Here is a 15,139-nt window from a genome sequence, read left to right on the forward strand (position 1 = left end):
AAAACCACTTTTTGCACTTGTGTTAGTGTTGAAAAACCACTTTTCGCACTTGTGTTGGTGCAGGAAACCACTTTTGCACTTGTATTAGTGTGGAAAAACCACTTTTTGCACTTGTGTTAGTGTTGAAAAACCACTTTTCGCACTTGTGTTAGTGTTGAAAAACCACTTTTCGCACTTGTGTTGGTGCAGGAAACCACTTTTGCACTTGTATTAGTGTGGAAAAAACACTTTTCGCACTTGTGTTAGTGTTGAAAAACCACTTTTCGCACTTGTGTTAGTGTTGAAAAACCACTTTTCGCACTTGTGTTGGTGCAGGAAACCACTTTTGCACTTGTATTTGTGTGGAAAAACCACTTTTCGCACTTGTGTTAGTGTTGAAAAACCACTTTTTGCACTTGTGTTAGTGTTGAAAAACCACTTTTCGCACTTGTGTTGGTGCAGGAAACCACTTTTGCACTTGTATTAGTGTGGAAAAACCACTTTTTGCACTTGTGTTAGTGTTGAAAAACCACTTTTTGCACTTGTGTTAGTGTTGAAAAACCACTTTTCGCACTTGTGTTGGTGCAGGCAACCACTTTTGCACTTGTATTAGTGTGGAAAAAACACTTTTTGCACTTGTGATAGTGTTGAAAAACCACTTTTCGCACTTATGTTAGTGTTGAAAAACCACTTTTCGCACTTGTGTTGGTGCAGGAAACCACTTTTGCACTTGTATTAGTGTGGAAAAAACACTTTTCGCACTTGTGTTAGTGTTGAAAAACCACTTTTCGCACTTGTGTTAGTGTTGAAAAACCACTTTTCGCACTTGTGTTGGTGCAGGAAACCACTTTTGCACTTGTATTTGTGTGGAAAAACCACTTTTCGCACTTGTGTTAGTGTTGAAAAACCACTTTTTGCACTTGTGTTAGTGTTGAAAAACCACTTTTCGCACTTGTGTTGGTGCAGGAAACCACTTTTGCACTTGTATTAGTGTGGAAAAACCACTTTTTGCACTTGTGTTAGTGTTGAAAAACCACTTTTTGCACTTGTATTAGTGTGGAAAAAACACTTTTCGCACTTGTGTTAGTGTTGAAAAACCACTTTTGCACTTGTATTAGTGTGGAAAAAACACTTTTTGCACTTGTGATAGTGTTGAAAAACCACTTTTCGCACTTGTGTTAGTGTTGAAAAACCACTTTTCGCACTTGTGTTGGTGCAGGAAACCACTTTTGCACTTGTATTAGTGTCGAAAAACCACTTTTCGCAATTGTGTTAGTGTTGACAAACCACTTTTCGCACTTGTGTTAGTGTTGAAAAACCACTTTTCGCACTTGTGTTGGTGCAGGAAACCACTTTTGCACTTGCATTAGTGTGGAAAAAACACTTTTTGCACTTGTGATAGTGTTGAAAAACCACTTTTTGCACTTGTGTTAGTGTTGAAAAACCACTTTTCGCACTTGTGTTGGTGCAGGAAACCACTTTTGCACTTGTATTAGTGTGGAAAAACCACTTTTCGCACTTGTGTTAGTGTTGAAAAACCACTTTTCGCACTTGTGTTGGTGCAGTATACCACTTTTGCACTTGTGTTAGTGTTGAAAAGCCACTTTTCGCACTTGTGTTAGTGTTGAAAAACCAATTTTCACACTTGTTTTAGTGTTGAAAAACCACTTTTCGCACTTGTGTTGGTGCAGGAAACCACTTTTGCACTTGTATTAGTGTGGAAAAAACACTTTTCCCACTTGTGTTAGTGTTGAAAAACCACTTTTCGCACTTGTGTTAGTGTTGAAAAACCACTTTTCGCACTTGTGTTGGTGCAGGAAACCACTTTTGCACTTGTATTTGTGTGGAAAAACCACTTTTCGCACTTGTGTTAGTGTTGAAAAACCACTTTTTGCACTTGTGTTAGTGTTGAAAAACCACTTTTCGCACTTGTGTTGGTGCAGTAAACCACTTTTGCACTTGTATTAGTGTGGAAAAACCACTTTTTGCACTTGTGTTAGTGTTGAAAAACCACTTTTCGCACTTGTGTTAGTGTTGAAAAACCACTTTTCGCACTTGTGTTAGTGTTGAAAAACCACTTTTTGCACTTGTGATAGTGTTGAAAAACCACTTTTCGCACTTGTGTTAGTGTTGAAAAACCACTTTTCGCACTTGTGTTGGTGCAGGAAACCACTTTTGCACTTGTATTAGTGTGGAAAAACCACTTTTCGCACTTGTGTTAGTGTTGAAAAACCACTTTTCGCACTTGTGTTGGTGCAGGTAACCACTTTTGCACTTGTGTTGGTGCAGGAAACCACTTTTGCACTTGTATTAGTGTGGAAAAACCACTTTTCGCACTTGTGTTGGTGCAGGAAACCACTTTTGCACTTGTATTAGTGTGGAAAAACCACTTTTCGCACTTGTGTTAGTGTTGAAAAGCCACTTTTCGCACTTGTGTTAGTGTTGAAAAACCACTTTTCACACTTGTTTTAGTGTTGAAAAACCACTTTTCGCACTTGTGTTGGTGCAGGAAACCACTTTTGCACTTGTATTAGTGTGGAAAAAACACTTTTTGCACTTGTGTTAGTGTTGAAAAGCCACTTTTCGCACTTGTGTTAGTATTGAAAAACCACTTTTCACACTTGTTTTAGTGTTGAAAAACCATTTTTCGCACTTGTGTTGGTGCAGGAAACCACTTTTGCACTTGTATTAGTGTGGAAAAAACACTTTTTGCACTTGTGTTAGTGTTGAAAAACCACTTTTCGCACATGTGTTAGTGTTGAAAAACCACTTTTCGCACTTGTGTTGGTGCAGGAAACCACTTTTGCACTTGTATTAGAGTAGAAAAAACACTTTTTGCACTTGTGTTAGTGTTGAAAAACCACTTTTCGCACTTGTGTTGGTGCAGGAAACCACTTTTGCACTTGTATTAGTGTGGAAAAAACACTTTTTGCACTTGTGATAGCATTGAAAAACCACTTTTCGCACTTGTGTTAGTGTTGAAAAACCACTTTTCCCACTTGTGTTAGTGTTGAAAAACCACTTTTCGCACTTGTGTTGGTGCAGGAAACCACTTTTGCACTTGTATTAGTGTGGAAAAAACACTTTTTGCACTTGTGTTAGTGTTGAAAAACCACTTTTCGCACTTGTGTTAGTGTTGAAAAACCACTTTTCGCACTTGTGTTGGTGCAGGAAACCACTTTTGCACTTGTATTTGTGTGGAAAAACCACTTTTCGCACTTGTGTTAGTGTTGAAAAACCACTTTTTGCACTTGTGTTAGTGTTGAAAAACCACTTTTCGCACTTGTGTTGGTGCAGGAAACCACTTTTGCACTTGTATTAGTGTGGAAAAACCACTTTTTGCACTTGTGTTAGTGTTGAAAAACCACTTTTCGCACTTGTGTTAGTGTTGAAAAACCACTTTTCGCACTTGTGTTGGTACAGGAAACCACTTTTGCACTTGTATTAGTGTGGAAAAAACACTTTTTGCACATGTGATAGTGTTGAAAAACCACTTTTCGCACATGTGTTAGTGTTGAAAAACCACTTTTCGCACTTGTGTTAGTGTTGAAAAACCACTTTTCGCACTTGTGTTGGTGCAGGAAACTACTTTTGCATTTGTATTAGTGTGGAAAAAACACTTTTTTCCCCTTGCGATAGTGTTGAAAAACCACTTTTCGCACTTGTGTTAGTGTTTAAAAACCACTTTTCGCACTTGTGTTGGTGCAGGAAACCACTTCTGCACTTGTATTAGTGTGGAAAAAACACTTTTTGCACTTGTGATAGTGTTGAAAAACCACTTTTCGCACTTGTGTTAGTGTTGAAAAACCACTTTTCACACTTGTGTTGGTGCAGGAAACCACTTTTGCACTTGTATTAGTGTGGAAAAAACACTTTTTGCACTTGTGATAGTGTTGAAAAACCACTTTTCGCACTTGTGGTAGTGTTGAAAAACCACTTTTCACACTTGTGTTGGTGCAGGAAACCACTTTTGCACTTGTATTAGTGTGGAAAAACCACTTTTCGCACTTGTGTTAGTGTTGAAAAACCACTTTTCGCACTTGCGATAGTGTTGAAAAACCACTTTTCGCACTTGTGTTAGTGTTGAAAAACCACTTTTCGCACTTGTGTTGGTGCAGGAAACCACTTTTGCACTTGTATTAGTGTGGAAAAAACACTTTTCACACTTGTGTTAGTGTTGAAAAACCACTTTTCGCACTTGTGTTAGTGTTGAAAAACCACTTTTTGCACTTGTGTTGGTGCAGGAAACCACTTTTGCACTTGTATTAGTGTGGAAAAACCACTTTTTGCACTTGTGTTAGTGTTGAAAAACCACTTTTCGCACTTGTGTTAGTGTTGAAAAACCACTTTTCGCACTTGTGTTGGTGCAGGAAACCACTTTTGCACTTGTATTAGTGTGGAAAAAACACTTTTTGCACTTGTGATAGTGTTGAAAAACCACTTTTCGCACTTGTGTTAGTGTTGAAAAACCACTTTTCGCACTTGTGTTGGTGCAGGAAACCACTTTTGCACTTGTATTAGTGTGGAAAAAACACTTTTTGCACTTGTGATAGTGTTGAAAAACCACTTTTCGCACTTGTGTTAGTGTTGAAAAACCACTTTTCGCACTTGTGTTGGTGCAGGAAACCACTTTTGCACTTGTATTAGTGTGGAAAAACCACTTTTCGCACTTGTGTTAGTGTTGAAAAACCACTTTTCGCACTTGTGTTAGTGTTGAAAAACCACTTTTCGCACTTGTGTTGGTGCAGGAAACCACTTTTGCACTTGTATTAGTGTGGAAAAAACACTTTTTGCACTTGTGATAGTGTTGAAAAACCACTTTTCGCACTTGTGTTAGTGTTGAAAAACCACTTTACGCACTTGTGTTAGTGTTGAAAAACCACTTTTCGCACTTTTGTTGGTGCAGGAAACCACTTTTGCACTTGTATTAGTATGGAAAAAACACTTTTCGCACTTGTGTTAGTGTTGAAAAACCACTTTTCGCACTTGCGTTAGTGTTGAAAAACCACTTTTCGCACTTGTGTTGGTGCAGGAAACCACTTTTGCACTTGTATTAGTGTGGAAAAACCACTTTTCGCACTTGTGTTAGTGTTGAAAAACCACTTTTCGCACTTGTGTTAGTGTTGAAAAACCACTTTTCGCACTTGTGTTAGTGTTGAAAAACCACTTTTCGCACTTGTATTAGTGTGGAAAAAACACTTTTCGAACTTGTGTTAGTGTTGAAAAACCACTTTTCGCACTTGTGTTAGTGTTGAAAAACCACTTTTCGCACTTGTGTTAGTGTTGAAAAACCACTTTTCGCACTTGTGTTGGTGCAGGAAACCACTTTTGCACTTGTATTGGTGTGGAAAAACCACTTTTCGCACTTGTGTTAGTGTTGAAAAACCACTTTTCGCACTTGTGTTAGTGTTGAAAAACCACTTTTCACACTTGTGTTAGTGTTGAAAAACCACTTTTCACACTTGTGTTGGTGCAGGAAACCACTTTGCACTTGAATTAGTGTAGAAAAAACACTTTTTGCACTTGTGATAGTGTTGAAAACCCACTTTTCGCACTTGTGTTAGTGTTGCAGAACCACTTTCCGCCCTTGAGTTAGTGTTTCAACACCACTTTCCCCACTTGTGGTCGTGTTGCAAAATCAATTTCCGCACTTGTGTTAGTATAGAAAACTACATTTTGCACTTGTGTTACGTGTTGAAAACCACTTTTCACACTTGTGTTGGTGTTGCAGAATGACTTTCCACACTTGTGCTAGTGATGCATAACCACTTTCCGCACTTGTGCTGGCAATGCAAAACCACTTTTTGCACTCATGTAATTGTTGCAAAACCACTTTTCGCACTCCTGTTAGTGTTGAAATCCACTTTTCGCACTTCTGTTTGTGTTGCAGAACCACTTTCCACACTTGTGTTAGTGTTGCAGAACCACTTTCCGCACTTGGGTTGGTGTTGCAAAATCACTTTCTGCACTTGTGTTAGTGCTGAAAACTACTTTTCGCACTTGTGTTAGTGTTGAAAACCACTTTTCACACTTGTGTTGGTGTTGCAGAACCACTTTTCACACTTGTGTTAGTGTTGCAGAACAAATTATCATACTTGTGTTGGTGTTGCAGAACAACTTATCACACTTGTGTTGGTGTTGCAAAACCACTTTACACACTTGTGCTCGTAATGCAAAACCACTTTTCGCACTTGTGTTAGTGTTGCAGAACCACTTTCCGCACTTGTGTTAGTATTGCAAAATCACTTTCCGCACTTGTGTTAGTGTAGAAATCTACTTTTCGCACTTGTGTTAGTGTTGAAAACCACTTTTCACACTTGTGTTAATGTTGCAGAAGCACTTTCGACACTTGTGTTGGTGTTGCAAAACCACTTTACACACTTGTGCTTGTAATGCAAAACGACTTTTCGCACTTGTGTTAGTGTTGAATAACCACCTGTCTCACTTGTGTTAGTGTTGCAAAGCCACTTTTTGCACTTGTGCCAGAGTTTAAAAACCACTTTCTGTCCCCCGTCGCACCGCGTCGCGAAAAGGGGACGATGGTTTTCCCCTCCGTCCATGTGTGCGTCCGTGCGTGCGTTTGTGTGTGCGTGTGTTGAACCTTGTGAGCGGAATATCTTGAAAAATAAATGAACTACTAACTTCTAATCCGGTGTGTGGGTGTATCTAGGCATTAGGAAGAACACTATTGAAAATTGGGTCGCCACGTCAAAATCCAAGATGGCCGTCGCCATATATGTCTGAACCTTGTGAGCGAAATATCTTGAAAAATAAACGAACTACTAACTTCTAATCTGGTGTGCGGGTGTATCTACGCATGAGGAAGAACGCTATTGAAAATTGGGTCGCCACGTCAAAATCCAAGATGGCCGCCGCCATGTATGTTTGAACCTTGTGAGCGGAATATCTTTGGTAATCATCTACTGTAAAAGAAAAAAAAACTGGGAAGACTACATTACATACTTCGAAAGGTATTTCATTCATTCATTATGTGTCCACTTATCTGCATTCATTTGTCTTCTTGTACATTTTATTACTTTCATTTTCAAATCTTCCATCACAATTGACTGCTGATATTGTCCTTTTTCAGTGTAATACATTTGTTACTCAGAGATTCCAACATCATCACACCAGAATTTCAACTAAAAATGCCAAGAACCAAACATCAGACTCCTGTAAAAAGAAGACAATTGCATAAAGCATATATACAGAACATTCGGAAGTCCTTAGTTCCTCAAACCGAGCAAAAAGGGAAGGAAGAACAAATGAAATGCAATGTTATATATCAGAGCCACTAACACCAACAGTTAAAGACAGTGATATGCCCTTAACTTCAGCATCAACTATATCCAACACAACCATTCCTGAAAGTACACAAATGAATACTTCCTCTTCAAGTCAAGTGCAACCACAACTGTCACTAATTCATGACCAGTCATTTGCAACCCTAAACACTTATGATGTACTCACTGGTGAGATTCCAATTGCTGCTATGGATAAAATTTCATACTTGATGGGATTAATTCCTCCTAGTTTCATATATGGAGCAACAATGAGCAGTGAAGACATTGGCCTATACAAAGTTGACAGTGGCAAAACGTGTATGCAGATACATTATGTTACTGGTCACTATGTCGTTTCACATCAAGACAGTAATAACCACATTACAATATATGATTCACTTTTTTATGAGAAACGAATTCAATCTTTACTACCCCAGTTAAGAACATTGTACTCTACGATATCTGGTGCATCTTCATCTTGCCTTCAAACAATCAAGTACGTCATACCTCAATCACAAGGAAACACTTCAGATTGTGGTCTGTTTGCAGCAGCTAATGCACTATTATTACTGACAGATGTACATCCTACATCAGTCACTTTAAATCAGAACGACCTACGTCAACATTTCCACCACTGCTTAGTGAATGATGCAGTTACACATTTTCCCACTCTCGGTATGCTCCACCTCAATATAGGTTCTTATTTCACTCAGTACTTTCAGCAACATCAGAAAGACCACAGACAAAAGAGAAAACGTGACCACCATGATGGTGAGAAGCCTGCCAAGATACAAAAAAACCATGGAATATAAAAACACACAATATGAAAAATAACACTGAAAAGCATGACGAGAAAGTAAACACAAGAACAAAGAAGATTTGTCGTTATCAAAGAGATGATCAGAAAAAAGAACAACACCATAAAGCTCATAAGACAAGAAACGAGACAACCCGTCATCAAATTGATTATTATGAAAAGAAAGTAAAAGAGAAAAAAGTCAATACGGTAACGATGAACAAAACCCCTCATCTCAGAAATGATGAGAAGAAACAACAACACCATATGGCCCATAACACCAAAAAGAACAAAGCCTGTGATCAGAGAGATCATCAGAAGAAAGCAGAAGACCGTAAAGCCAATACGATAAGAATGAAGACAACCCGTAATCAGAGAGATGATAAGAAGAAAGAACAACACTACTGACTCATAAGACAAGAAACGAGACAACCCATCATCAAATTGATTTTGAAAAGAAAGTAAAAGAGCAAAATGCCAATACGGTAACGATGAAGAAAACCCGTCATCTGAAAGATGATGAGAAGAAAGAAGAAGACCGTATGGCTCATAGCACTACAAACAACAAAGCCCTTTCTTATTTCACTCACTACTTCCAGCAACATCAGAAAGACCACAGACAAAAAAGAAAACTTGACCACCACAATGGTGATAAGCCTGCCAAGAGACAAAAAACATGGAATATATGGAATATAAAAACACACAGAAAGAAGAAGAGCAAAAAGCAAATAGGATGACAATGAGCAAAACACATCATCTCAGAGATGATGAGAAGAAATAAGAAGACCATATGGCTCATAACACCGTAAACAACAAAGCCTGTGATCAGACAGATCATCAGAAGAAAGCAGAAGACCGTAAAGCCAATAGGATAAAAATTAAGACAACCCGTAATCATAGAGATGATGAGAAGAAAGCAGAAGAACGTAAAGCCAATAGGATAAGAATGAAGACAACCCGTAATCATAGAGATGATGAGAAGAAAGCAGAACGTAAAGCCAATAGGATAAGAATGAAGACAACCCGTAATCAGAGTAATGATGAGAAGAAAGCACAAGACCATAAAGCCAATAGGATAAGAATGAAGACAACCCGTAATCAGAGAGATGATGAGAAGAAAGCAGAAGTACGTAAAGCCAATAACATAAGAATGAAGACAACCTGTAATCAGAGAGATGATAAGAAGAAACAAAAACATTGTAAGACAGATAACACCAGAAAGAAAACAACCCGTGATCAAACAGATGATAAGAAAAAAGCAGAAGACAATAAAGCCAATAGGATAGCAATGAACATCAGCCGAAATAATAAAACTCATACACAAAAACAACATGATAGAAATGTCGATAAAAACAGAAAGAAACAAAGCCGCAATAACATGCATCATTCCATAGATCTTACCATCAGTAAATACATGAATATCATAAAACAAGGTCCAACTTTCGCTTGTTCCTGCTGTTGGAGGCTAATGTATCGGAAAACAGTTCTGCATCTTGATCATACAAAATACAAAAAAATTCCAGCAGAAAAGCTACAACAAACATTTACAAATCAACAATCACATGACTCTCAATGGATCTGTACTACATGTGACAATCACTTGAAAGGAGGCAAAATCCCCCCACAAGCACAAGTAAACAGCTTATCCCCTTTTTTTTCCTTTTTTTTTGTATACTGAATCGAGGCTCGTGAAAGAGCTAACATTTACTTCACAAACAAATCAACCAGACAAACAAAATATATAAAAAGAGGGAGCGGAAAACAAGATGGGGAGAGAAGGGGAAGCACACAAACACAACATTTGAGAGCAGGGAAATGTGTGGAAGGGAGAGGGCTTGGGGGGAGGAGGCGTGGGAAGGGGGGGGGGGGAGAAGTATAAAACACAAGGACACCAAGGACTTCCAGGGCAGAAGCTGGTATTTCAAAAAAGTGGAATTGGGGTGAAATTAGCGGGGGTATAAAAGATCAAGGTTTTGGATGGGGGAAGATAAGAGATGGTGGTGAACAGCTGTTTTAAAGACCTGGAGGGTGGAGTGGGATTGAAGAGAGTGAGGGAGTTTGTTCCAGAGGCAGGAGAAAAGAGGATGAAGGAGTGAAGGTGAGCAGAGAGTCTTGATTTTGGCAGTTTAACCATAAGAGGGTTGCAGGCAGATCTTGTGCGACCTGTAGGAATATTTGTGGGACAGAGCCCAGAGAGAGCTGGGGGGGGGGGGCAAGGCCAGAGAGGTGTCGGTAGAAGACGGAAAGACCACCAACCTGCCTGCGGTGAGTAAGTGAAAGGCCCTCGGAGATAGCTTCATCGCGGGAGATTCCAATGATTCTGAATGCTTTGGTTTCAACAGCGTGAAGACGAGCTAGGTGTGAGGCAGGAGCACCAGCCCAGAGGGGAGAGCAGTATTCCATTGAGCTGCGGATGAAAGCCTTGTATGCGGTGAGGAGCTCAGGTGTGAAAAGGAAGGACTTCGCACAACGGAGGATGCCCAGTCGGCTACTGGCTTTGGAGGCCAGATTTGAAATGTGGTTTTCCCAGGAAAGATCATGGCAGATAGTGAGACCCAAAAGCTTGAGTGACAGAACTTCTTGGAGAGGATTATTAAATCCTTGATGATATACCAGAACCTTGATGATATACCAGAACCTCTGAGAGCTTTATATCCATTGGAAATTCAATTGATATCAAAAATCATACCATTCATGAAAATTGTTGCCATGCCCCGAGGAGCACAACATGGAATAAAAGGACAAGTTGTTTTAGTGCCCACAGATTTGAGTAAAATCTCTACAAGCTTGCCCAGACCACTCTCACAAGGCGAGATTGTGACTTTAGCATTAAAACGGCGATTGTCAGATAAACACTCTGTCAGTAAGCAGTACATACGGCCACACTTTGTAAATGCTACTCTCCAGTTTCTCAAAGAAACCAACAACTGTTACAGTGATATCAACATCAGCAATAACTGGGAAAGTGACAGTAAAGAAACACATCCTGCCCTATGGAATATTGTTACTGAACAAAACAATGACAACATTGATGACGTAGGGCAGACTTCAGACCAGAACCCCTCATCTCAGTGTGAACATACAGATGAAATCACCGACAGTGAAGATGAAGTTGAAGAGCAGATTCCATCCAACTTCAGAGAGGACCTGCAGAACAGTCGTACTATCAATAATGATACATGCATTCAACCAATTCACGGGCCTGATCTCAAAACAAATCAGATATTAAACATTGCTCCCGGTGAAGGTCAACGTCCAGTGTACCCCTCAAAACAACCCCACTGGGAAGCACAAGCATTCCCGAAATTGTTCATTACTACCTCAAATACATTTGATACAAAAAGAGCCATCAAGATATCTGTCAAGAAATATATCAATGCACGATTAATGTGCAAGGACACGAGATTCGCAGAAAGCCCGGAATATTGTTTTGCAACATTAGAATGGATGGAAACCGACTTGTTCATTACTTTGACTTTAATTACTTTTACTTACTTACTTTGACTTACTTTGACTTACTTTACTTTGATTACTTACTTTGACTTTTCTGTCTTGCAAAAGACAGCATTTCAATAACTATGAGAAAATGTTTTCATGATGACATTACTGCTGGACAGTTACAGCAGAAAGATACAGTAAGACGACTTCGAACTGACAATCAGTTGTTTGCCACTTTCAAAAGTATTCGCTGTACTCCTCAATATTTCCACCAAATGCAATTAGATATGCTGGCAAAACTAAGGCACTTTGGACCTTACACATTTTTCATTTCGGGATCAGCAGCAGAATTTCACTGGCCTGAAATAATAGAGATTGTAGCCAAGCAGTATGGTGAATCTCTCACAGACGAGGACATTGAACACATAGACTGGAAAACCAAACACATGTGGCTACAGCGTAATCCAGTCACAGTTGCTTGACATATAGACCACATGTTTGAACAGCTTTTTGGCCAGGTATTGCTCAGTGGTTCACATCCCATAGGACAAATCTTAAATTATGATATGAGAAAAGAGATGCAGGGCCGAGGGACTGCTCACTTCCATTCGGCAATACAGGTGAAAGGTGCACCAAAGTTGGATATAGACTCTGATGATACATTCACTGCTTTTGCTGATCAGCATATCTCATGTTCAGTTCCTGATAAGGACACAAACCCATAACTCTTTCAGCTTGTAACGACTCGCCAAATCCATCACCACACCAGAACCTGCAAAAAGAGGAAGAATGTTACTTGCCGATTCTCCTAACCATGCCCTCCAAGTAAAAAAACTGGTATGTAAACAATTTCCTGAACAGTCCTCTTCTCATAAATTTCATTCATTTACTATACCCTGTACAAATCATTCAACTAACTTCCTTTCAACAACACAAGAAATATCCTGCATACTTCTCTTCATTAACCAGAACTGTCTTCTCTTTTTCAGTATTATCAAGAGTGCCACAGTGCCACACGATGAAAATTCAGCTCAACAACAACAGAAGTCTGCAGACATCCTGACAAAAGTCTATGACACACTTCTCAAGTCTGTAACTCCAGGACACAGTTCCTGCTCCATAGATGATATATTGCACAAAGCAGACATTTCGCCAGATGAATACCAGCAAGCGTTGATGATTTCTAAATGAAGAACTAACCTTATCATGAAGAAACAGCCAGCAGAGGTCTATGTCAACAATTACAATCCAGTCATCCTAAAATGCCTAAGGTAAATAAATACTATGTCACCTTCATATACAACATAGTCACGTGAAAAAGTAAGTACACCCCATGTAAAGTTTTGACTTTTTCAACATATTTCAACATACAGCTATTTGATCTTCATTTCAACAATATTGATAGATAAAGGTGATATAGTATAACAAATATAATGAAACATTTACATTTTGTAGTCCATTGTATAATTTACATAAACATAAATGCAAATTTCGCATGTGGAAAAAGTAAGTACACCCCTACATTTATCACTACTTGAAATACCTAAAATTAGAATCAGGTCTCATTCCACCAACGAATCAAATCAGAATCAAATCACATTCCACCAACGCCAGAGTCTCGCGAGATCTCGGAGACGGTGGGAGGGATTTTCGAAGCTCCACACGGTCTCCACGTTTTTCGAAGTTAAGTCTGTTCACAATTGTATTTTGTCGAAACTGTATTTATCTTTCGGTGTGTGAAGTTATTGTGTGCAACTTTGGTTGTTTCTCGGTGTTTATCTTTCGTAAATTGATCGTCTGTTTGCCGTGTCACGAGCAAGGCCTTTGCCGCGTCGCGAACGATTTGAAATCGAAGTTAAGTGATTGTTCCCATTTGTATTTTTGTTAAAACTGTATTTATTTATGGTGTTGTACGTATATTGTATCCTGACGAAGATTTTTCGGTGCAAATCTTTCATACCTGTATTGAAAATCGTGTTAATTCGTGTCGTGTCTTGAGGCCTTGTACAGTGTACACTGTACAACCTTGAGGCTTTGCTTTTCTCTCAGCGGTCCGTCGTTTGTGATCCAATAACTTTCGTTCTCTGTATTCCCAGTCTTTTCACCCATAGCCTACGTCCTTGTGTAAATCTCAACTTAAAAAAAAAAAAAAAAAAAAAAAAAAAAAACATTTCCTTCTCTGTTCTCATTCGTTTATTCATTCTTATTCGTTCGTTCGTTCTTCGACCACGTGTTTCTCCCCCATTTCCCCAGATAGTTTTCACTGTTAACCTTCAATGTTTACACTTTCCCATCAAGTTAAGTATGCCGTCATATTTTATAACACCTTTTTCTTCTTCTTCTTTAAAAGGCTGCTTTCGACTTGCTCACCAAATCAATTCATCCCAAAAAAAATATCCATCTCCTATAGTGCCTTTTTTCTACATTCCCTAAACTCTCCTGCACTCCATCCTCCATCCAGCGTCCTTAAACGTATTTTTAACTCGAAGGTCACAAGAAACTCATTTTGCAATAAATGTTCGTTTCCCATAAATCATACACTTTCTAAAATCCAATCTCACCCCTCCCCTCCAAATCTTCCCCATAACCCCTCCCCTCCAAGTCTTCCCCATCACCCCTCCCCTCCAAATCTTCCCCATCACCCATCCCTTTCAAATCTCCCCCCTTGCCTCCTCCCTCCTAAACTACCCCCTCACCCCTCCCCGCCAAGACGCCCCCTCGCCCCTCCCCTCCTAGACTCCTCCCTCACCCTTCCCCTCCAAATCTCCCCCATATCCCATCCCTTTCAAATCCCTCCCCTTGTCCCTTCCCTCCCAAACTCCCCCTCACACCTCCCCTTCAAATCTCCCCACCCTCATTGCTTCTCAATTTCCCCCCTCTCACTCCCCCTCCTCAAAGCGTCCTCCCCGCTTCTTCCCCCTTCCAACTCTCACCTCCAGCTCCCCCAACCTTCTGCCTCGCTCTTCCCCCTCCTCAAATAACACCTCATTGTGCCTCACCCAATCACCATCAAACCTTTTGTCCGCCCCATCCTTCCCTTTCTCCGAGCTATTCTGAAATCTCTGACACACCTTCAACAGCTCTCCCTACCTCTTCCACATCTTACCCTACCCCTCCTCCCCCCTGTCCTGTATCTGATGCTCCCCCTTCCTCTTCATTAACGGTATGGACCTCAAACATCCGGGGCCTTCGTTCAAACTTAACTGATCTCTCCATACAGGTTGCTTCTGTCAAACCAGACGTGATCTGCTTAACAGAAACGTTCCTCCTTTATGATGTCTCTGATTCCTTAGTATCTCTCCCGGGCTACTCCCTCCTCCGGTATGATAGACCTGAGCCTCGTCCTGGAGGTGGGGTTGCTATCTTTATCAAAAACTCTCTTCCTCACTCGCCCTGCACTGCACTCTCTCCACCTCACCCCCAGGAATACCTCTGGCTACGGCTTCCCCTTCGCTCCCACCTCTTGTTCATATGTGTGTTGTACCGTCCACCAAACAGTGATGACTCCATCTACATCTCGCTGTCTGATAATATGGACCAACTTCTATCTACTCATCCCAACTCTCTCTTCCTCATATTAATGATTTCAACTGTCATCATGCCAGTTGGCTGGGTGTGGGTACCTCTCTCACTAGCCATGGCT

The sequence above is a fragment of the Myxine glutinosa genome, chromosome 8 (genome assembly GCF_964187855.1).
Source record: "Myxine glutinosa chromosome 8, kmMyxGlut1.1, whole genome shotgun sequence".
Classification (NCBI taxonomy): domain Eukaryota; kingdom Metazoa; phylum Chordata; class Myxini; order Myxiniformes; family Myxinidae; genus Myxine; species Myxine glutinosa.